Raw genomic sequence first — 8,216 nt, 5'->3', positions numbered from 1 at the left:
GCCATCTAGCATGCTTTGACTAAACATAATTATTTCCTTAACCCAATAAATTACTTGCTTAATTCATGCTAATTATCCAAGGGATTAAGAAAACATTGTGGAGAAAGTGAATTACGGATGAATGGAAATAGACAGAAAGATGGAGATGAAAATGATCATAACAATTAATACTAAGATTAAGCGTCTGATACATGGTGTGAATGATAGAGATTAAGAAGATGAGTACAAGTGATGATAAAGAGATAGAAACAAATATAGAAGAGTGTCAACGTCTTGACACAGATCTGGACGGTGGTTTTGCTTGCCGGCGTGTGGAGTGGATGAAGAGAAGAGCTTCCCTCTCAGGCTTGCTCTTCTAGTACTGTCTCTTATACACATCTAGATGTGTATAAGAGACAGGAGTGGATGAAGAGAAGAGCTTCCCTCTCAGGCTTGCTCTTCTAGTAGAAGTGACCTCGTACAGAGCTTTGACAGCGAGGATCGGAAGGTTTCTTTGTCCGGAGACTCACCTCTCGGCCTTGTCTCTTAATTCTTCCCAGATCTACTCTGATTAGTCGCTCAACCAGTCTCTCCCTCAAATCAGTATATACACTTTTCTCTATATTCAAGCATCCTTTTTCAGTGGAATGGCCGGAGCTATTTATAGGCTAAGCTTTGACTCTTTGCATTGTGGTCCCCACTTTATTGTTAAGGTAGTTCCTGAAATGATGGAGTGAATATTTCTTCTGTTACACAATCAATCCCGTTTGAAATGCACAACGGTCAGCTATACAAGCGTCAGAATCCTCCGCATTTGCGTTGTAGCTTTTTACATCCTTGTTCGTTTGCCCACATGCGGTATTGTTATTTTTTTTATTACAGCGTGCAGTTGAGATTGCGTTGATCATTTAGCTCTTGATCGATTGTCACATATGCCGTCATTGCGTTGATCGTCTATTCATTCCTGAATGATGGGTGAAATGCGACATAGATGTGTTGTTCTTTTTATCTTAGAGCCTTGAACGCATACGGTGACTTGATTTCCTGCAAAACAGACTTGAAATATCCTTTTCTACCATCGCAATGATGTTAATGGGTGTATTGACGAAAATTTATAATTCTTGCATTTCTTAGCCAATTTTCGTACAAACGACGCAACTTTCCTTCCTTTTGGCAGCAATATCTAAATAAAACAGTACAAATAACTTGTATTTCTACAAGTTATCACACCCCCAAATTTAGATATATGCTTGTTCTCAAGCATATCTTCTACTAAGGCAATATTGCTCAATTCCAATACTAAATTTCGCATCGATTGATTGCTCCGAATGCTCCACCTAGGCAACATTACTTAACAACGCAATTTCCTTCTATCCTTGATAATTCATAACCAAGCTTTACTTTATTCTTCTATACCACAAATTTCTGCTCAAAAATGCTTTTCTAATTTTATAAAGAATGTTTACCACTTCTTGTGAAAACAACTTGATGCATCTGGATGCGGTGGTCAAATTTTTGCGTCATTTATTAGAGACTATTGATCATGGTTACACCCTTCGTTTTGGCTTCGTTCCCACGGGGTTCATGCGAACATCCAACTACGGTTATGTGCCAATCTCAACTTTAACTCTTGAATTTCAGATGAGTTGTCTCTTATTTCTTTTATTTTTTTCCTTTTTCTCATTTTTCTCTTTTCATATTCCATTGTTCTTGGAAACCCACCTATGTTTTGGCTTGCTCCCACTGGTGTCATGCGAACTCCAACTACTAGCTAACTCCTTTCACAACTTAACTCTTATCAGGTTGGGATTGTTTTTGGAGTTTCCCTTGCGCTGACATTGGAGTTTATATGAAAATTAAATTTTATATTTTTATTTTTATTTTTTATTTTTTTATTTTTTGTAATGGAAACGCATTTTTCTTAATGACCGCATCACTTGATCTCATCTACTCAGACCTTCCCTACCCCCAAATTTAGAGATGTGCAAGGTCCTCATTGCGTTGTATGGACAGAATAGACAAATACTTAGACAAAATTTCAAAAAGAAGGTTTGAGCAGAGTTTTGTAGGATAAAAGGTAAAGCATTGCTATAGTTACAAATTAACTAAGTGTTAGTTAGAAAATACAAAGTGTGGGAAATGTTACTAAGTGTATGCATATTATACATCATGGCAACACAATGAATAACGCAAAATAAAAGATCAAGAACATCGCAATAATTGACAAAGGATGATAAAGAAGAGGCTATCGCATACTCGAAAGAATTGTTACTTAGTTGTATTAAAAATTAACTAAGTATACAAGGACTTACAATTAATGCAATACAAAACTTTTATCATGTCCAAAGAATCAAAGAATCAGCTTCTTTACATAGAAAAATAATAAATGAAATTATCTTTTGCTTTTTGATTCAGATGGGTGCACAATTAAAAATTAACACCACGCTTCCATTAATGCAAATACATTTTTGCTGAGGACGGGCAACAACGCATGCATCATCGCAACACACCCCTTAACTCAATGCATTTCTAGAGGACGGGCGCACGGTATTGCTACTAACGCAACACTACCTCAACATAGTTCGTTTTCACTAAAGACTGGCTAATAATACATACGAGCATAACACACCCCTCAACGCAATGCATTTAGGTATAATGGACGCAAAGTGTATCTGTTATCATAAAATGCACCCATCATCGCGTTGCATTTGTGCGATGTATGTCTTAGGTTATGCGTTGATTCTCATGCATCGGTGGTCATGCGTTGGAATGGAATGTATGCATTAATCTCTTATGCGATGACCATGCATTCCTGCCACAAGTTTTCTTGCGCTCTCACCAAGTATAACGAGAATGCAAGTTTCTTGGGTAATCCGAGGTCGAACTCAGGGACTTGTAGCTAAATGGTATGTGGTAGTATGTATGCGGCGAATAAAATAAAAGAATGATGAGGGTGATAAGCTATACACTATTCCTACTCCTAACTGACAGATTAAGCGGTGGAAGTATGAATGAGAGGTAGAGACACGGCAACTATTGACGAGTAGTAGAATGCATGGAAAAATAGATGAAAATGTGAGGATGTCTTCACTGCAACACTAATCTTGACCGCAAGGGCAACCCCAGCCAACGCAAGCTATGCCATCATGCTATACACACTTGATGTAGATGCATGCGATGTATATGCGATAGTGTCGAGAAGCCTATTTCTAAGCCTCTATATGACCATATACCACCATATCCTACTTAAAGGGTGCATACTTGTGTAGTAGCAAATGGAGCTTATCTCTAAGTTCCCCATTCTTTCTTATGCGATCTAATCCGCTCTCTCGAGTCTTAGATTTGGTTTTTAGACTACTCTCCCAAGTATGCCTAAATGATGAATGATGCGCTCATAAGACAAAGTAATCCCATAAACCTGGTTGACGTAAGATTATTCCTATCTCTAGTGAACACTTGCTTACATTGCTTAATGTGACCAACTACTTACCCTCTCGGGAAGTTAGTTGTTGCTGATTCTACTCATAGACAAGCATTGCATCCGCTTATAGACAAGCGTTGCTACCCTTCACACTAAGCAAATAAGGTTTTCTCACAACACTCACGCAACGCACACCTCCCGATGGTTTTCTACATGCTTCATATATATGCCGCATGATTAAGTATGTGATACTCTAGCAATCTTAATCAATGATGCAATGAAAGTAAAGGATGTTAAGTAAATGAAGATGGAGATGGAATCGAAGGAAAATATAGAAATGCATTGATCACAAAATGTATTAATTCCTTAAAGCATAATGTAATTCAATACAAGGAAAGAAGAGAAATGGAGAGCCAACTGGAAGCAATGTCTTGCTTCCAGCAGATGTGTGTCAAGGCTGCCAGTGGTGCCATGGATGGGCGGTGGAGTACACTCTCTCGAGCTCTAACTTCAGCGAAGGCTCTGGTCATCACTCGGAATGATTGAAGGGGATGAAGAACTCTCAAGTTATCTTCTCGAAGAACTCTCAAGTTATCTTCTCACGCTTTGGTCTGGATCACAAGGATCCACCCTAAGGCAGGGAGCCTTAGGTGAAAAACCTTGGATGATTTGAAATTCTGCTCAACGGCTTCTATTTATAGAGCTTGATCGCCGACAGCATTTATGGACCTACTCTAAATCTGACATTCGCGACGCAATGGTCGTTTTCTAAATCTCTGCTGCTAACGGCATGGTAGGTGAAATGTCAACATCATCTTTTGATACTCCTAAGGTATGTGTTCATGTTTGCATTCAACTAACCTTGCGGTCATCCCTTTATTATGGTTATTATTCTATAGCTGCAACTTCTGTGCAATGACCGCATTCGCTTGATGGCTGCAACTTCTATGCGATGGATTGATAATAGGCAGAAATGCATGTTATCATAGTACTAAGTTCTTAAACAATATTGGATTCCGTTGATGAAATATGTTAAATTGCATCCATTAAGCAAAAATTCTATAATATTGCAGTCGCATGCGTCCAACGCATTAAAGCAGTTGATCTTTACATTTTTGTACAGAATATGCGTTAACGCAATGCAGAGATTGCAATCACAGGAATACATTGGTTGAGCGTAACTTCACCGCAAGTCTTTACGTTGATCGTGCTCGCAAACATTCGCCCGAGAAGAATCACCGCAACTTGGTCAGTGCAACATGGTGGGCACATCTGGGTGAAAGGATAATTAAGAACGATGGGACAGAAAGCTGATGACAATCAGATTCAAATTAAGTTGACAGCCAATAACGGTCACAATGTACATTCAGCTTTATCGGTAACAATCATTCGGCGCGTCAATCAAGAATTAAATCTGTCCCATTTGTACAACCGGGAGAGAGAAGCTGCCTTTCACCTTTGATGCCCTATAAATACCAAGTGCAATCATCAGAAAAGGGTTGATCAGTTAACGAATTCATCAGTGCTTCTGTTCATAGTTTTCTTTTACATTTTACGACGGAGCAAGAGAAAAATGGTGACGCCGGAGATCGCCCAGGCCAGCTTGAGAGAGAACCTTAGGGCGTAAGAGCAGAGAGCGAGCCCACTCTCACCAAAGCGAGAATATCTTTAGAGCACGAGTAGAAACAGTGTAAATTCCTGGCAGCAATAAATTGCTCCAGGCTCTTTACTATACTTGCATTGTTATTTGTACTTCATCTCATATCTATTCAATGGAAGTTCTATTTCTACATCTGCTCATTCTCTTAATAGGCATGAGTACCTAAACTAGTTGAATGGTTTGAGAAGAACTAAGTTAACATGATCTAGGAAGTTCATTGCTTGCGATTGTCTTGTTTTATGTTGTGCAAAATACCATTTAGAATTACTCGAGAGAGAATCTAATGAAAGAACCTAACGTCTTGAGAGAGCTAGGTTAGAATCTGGACTCGGAAGAGCAAGATTAGGCTTGAATAAACAAAAGATAGGGACTTAGAGATAAGCTCTATTTGTCAACTTGCATCGCATGCATCCTAGGAATGGGAGTGATATTATGTGGTCGCATATTTGTGTGAATGTCATGTTGTCATCACATAAATAGAGATAGAGGTTTATGTGTAAACCCTGTAGACTTATCGCATATTTATCGCATGAAATCTAGCCTTAGAAGCCGTAGCATTCACGCCGAGAGGTGGTTTACTATTGTATGCATGTTGCATGATCGCAAATCATGGACGCATTCTCGAGAGTGATAGCCAAAACTTTTCTCAACCCGTTCACCGCATATTCATCGTATTTCCCGTTGACCAACTCTTTTAGAACTCTGCCACATTCGTTATTTATTTTCATCAATGCAAACAACAAACCCAATGATTTATTTAACTGGTAACCGCAAGTTTTCATAAAAATCACCAACGCAACTATTTTCACAAGTCCCTGTGTTCGACCCTAGACTTACCAGGAAACTCAAAGGAATTTACACTTGAATTCCGCTGGGGAAACTTGAGTGTACAACGCAATCCACCAACATATATCATCCATGTTTTCATTCATAACAATAAGGCATCAAGGTTTTGGCGCCGTTGTCGGAGACTTCGGCAAAATGGTTGTTAATGGTAATTTTTGTGATTTCTTTGCAGAACTTTCAATCTCTGGTGAACTATGACCTGAAGATTGAGAGAACATTTTGAAGGAGACTACGAGACCGCCAACAGCAACCACAATCCGATAAAGAAGATATGGTAGAGCAGCCTGGAGGTGGAGCACCAAATGATAATAATGTCATGGCGAATCCAATTATGTTGGCAAACGATCGCAATAAGCCCATTAGGGACTATGCATCGTTGAACCTCTATGATTTCTCTCCGGGAATCATGAGGCCTGCCCTCAACGGAAGTAAACTCGAGATGAAACCGGTGATGTTGCAGATGATTCAGACTGCAAGTCAATTCGGAGGAAGACGTGGCGAGGATCCGCACGCCCACCTATGAAGTTTTATTGAAATCTAGAATACTTTTGTGTTCCCGAACATCTCTACTAAAGAAGTTTGACTAACGTTGTTCCCATGATCTGACTAGGAAGTGGGCTTATTCGCTCGAACCAGGAGAGATTACTTCTTGGGAGTAGGTAGTGGAGAACTTCGTGAAAAAGTATTTTCCACCTACTGAGAACGCAAGACGAAGAAAGCTTATTACTAATTTTGAACAAGATATGGATGAATACCTCAGCAATGCTTGGGTGAGGTTTAAAAGGTTGGTCCGAGATTGTTCGCATAATGGGTTACTAGACTGCCTTCAAATGGAAATTTTCTATCACGGTTTGAACCCTGCTTCGCAGACCGCTGTCAATGCGGCAGCCGCTGATTGTCTGCTTGACAAAACTTACAAGGAGGCAAAGAATATTCTGAACCGCATCTCTAAGAACCATGAAGACTGGAGGGAAAGTGACCAGAGATTGAGACTCAAAGATTCCGACGCAAATAATGGTGCCATTGTTTCGTTACAAAACCAAATGACCGTAATGATGAATTTGATTCAAGGAATGGTGATCAGCAGCCCAACACCGCAAGGTGCGCAAATTATCGCAATAAGTCAAAACACCGCAAGAAGTGCGACTTGCATTGATGGGCATGCGATGGAAGATTGCCCTCAAAATCTACAGTCTGTATATTTTGTAAAGAATAATCCTTTTTCAAACACTTACAAACCTAGGTGAAGAAACCACCCCAACTTTGCTTGGAAGAATCAACGACAAAATTTTCAATCTGTGGCGTAAAAATGAGGGCCACCAGGATTATTCCAATGCAACAATGGTCAGCAGAGCAACCAAGCAAGTATCTCACAACAACCAACGCAATCTTCCTCTCTAGAGAGCCTATTGAAGCAATATATAGAGAAAAACGAGACAGTGCTTCAAAGTCAGGCTACGTCCATCCGCAGCCTTGAATTGCAAATGGGTCAAATTGCAAATGAGCTGAAGAGTCGACTGCAAGGGGCGTTGCCAAGTTCTACCGAGCTTCCATGCAACCCAGGGGATCAGGTAAGGAGTAATGTCAGGTTGTCACATTTTGCAGTGGAAAGAAGGATTAGAGTAGAAAAACTTCCATTGTAACTAAGCCCGAGATTACGGAACGCAAGAAGAAGAAAGAGAGAATGAAGCAGTGGAACCTAAGGTTGCATCAACCTCAAAGTCAAATGAAACGGGAACCGTGAAAGTCTAGTTACCACCTTTTCCCTCAGAGGCTAAGAAAGAAGAAAAAAGAAGAGGTACAGTATCAACGTTTCTTATCTATGTTAAAGCAATTACATGTTAACATTCCTTTCAGTGAAGCGATTGAGAAAATGCCTGCCTATGCCAAGTTTTTGAAGGACATGGTAACTAAAAAAAGAGGCATTGGAAAATTTTCCACAGTAGCATTAACATAAAGTTCCAAATCTATTATTCCACCGAAGATGAGCGATCCTGGAAGCTTCACTATTCCTTGCTCCATAAGAGGACTCTATATTGGGCAAGCCCTGTGTAACTTGGGGGCCAGCATAAATTTGATGCCGCTGTCAATCTTTAGACAATTAGATGTGAGGCAACTTGTGCCCACATTAGTGACTCTCCAATTGGTTGACAGATCTCTGGTTCATCATGAAGGTACGGTGAAGGACGTGCTGATCACAATTGATAAATTTATTTTGCCATCTGACTTCATCATCCTAGATTATGAGGCCGAAAAGGATGTACCCATCATTTTGGGGCGACCTTTTCTATCAACGGGTCGCGCATAAAT

General features: G+C 39.9%; 1 non-coding gene across 1 annotated transcript; it reads right to left on the bottom strand.

The window, feature by feature from the left end:
- Positions 1-6,613: 6,613 nt before the first annotated feature.
- On the bottom strand, positions 6,614-6,720 carry LOC120089548. Its single transcript, XR_005485224.1, has one exon. It is a non-coding gene; the product is annotated as a small nucleolar RNA R71 (small nucleolar RNA).
- Between the last annotated feature and the right edge of the window lie 1,496 nt (positions 6,721-8,216).

Source organism: Benincasa hispida, chromosome 10 (genome assembly GCF_009727055.1).
Source record: "Benincasa hispida cultivar B227 chromosome 10, ASM972705v1, whole genome shotgun sequence".
Lineage (NCBI taxonomy): Eukaryota > Viridiplantae > Streptophyta > Magnoliopsida > Cucurbitales > Cucurbitaceae > Benincasa > Benincasa hispida.
This window is presented reverse-complemented; position numbering and strand designations above follow the sequence as displayed.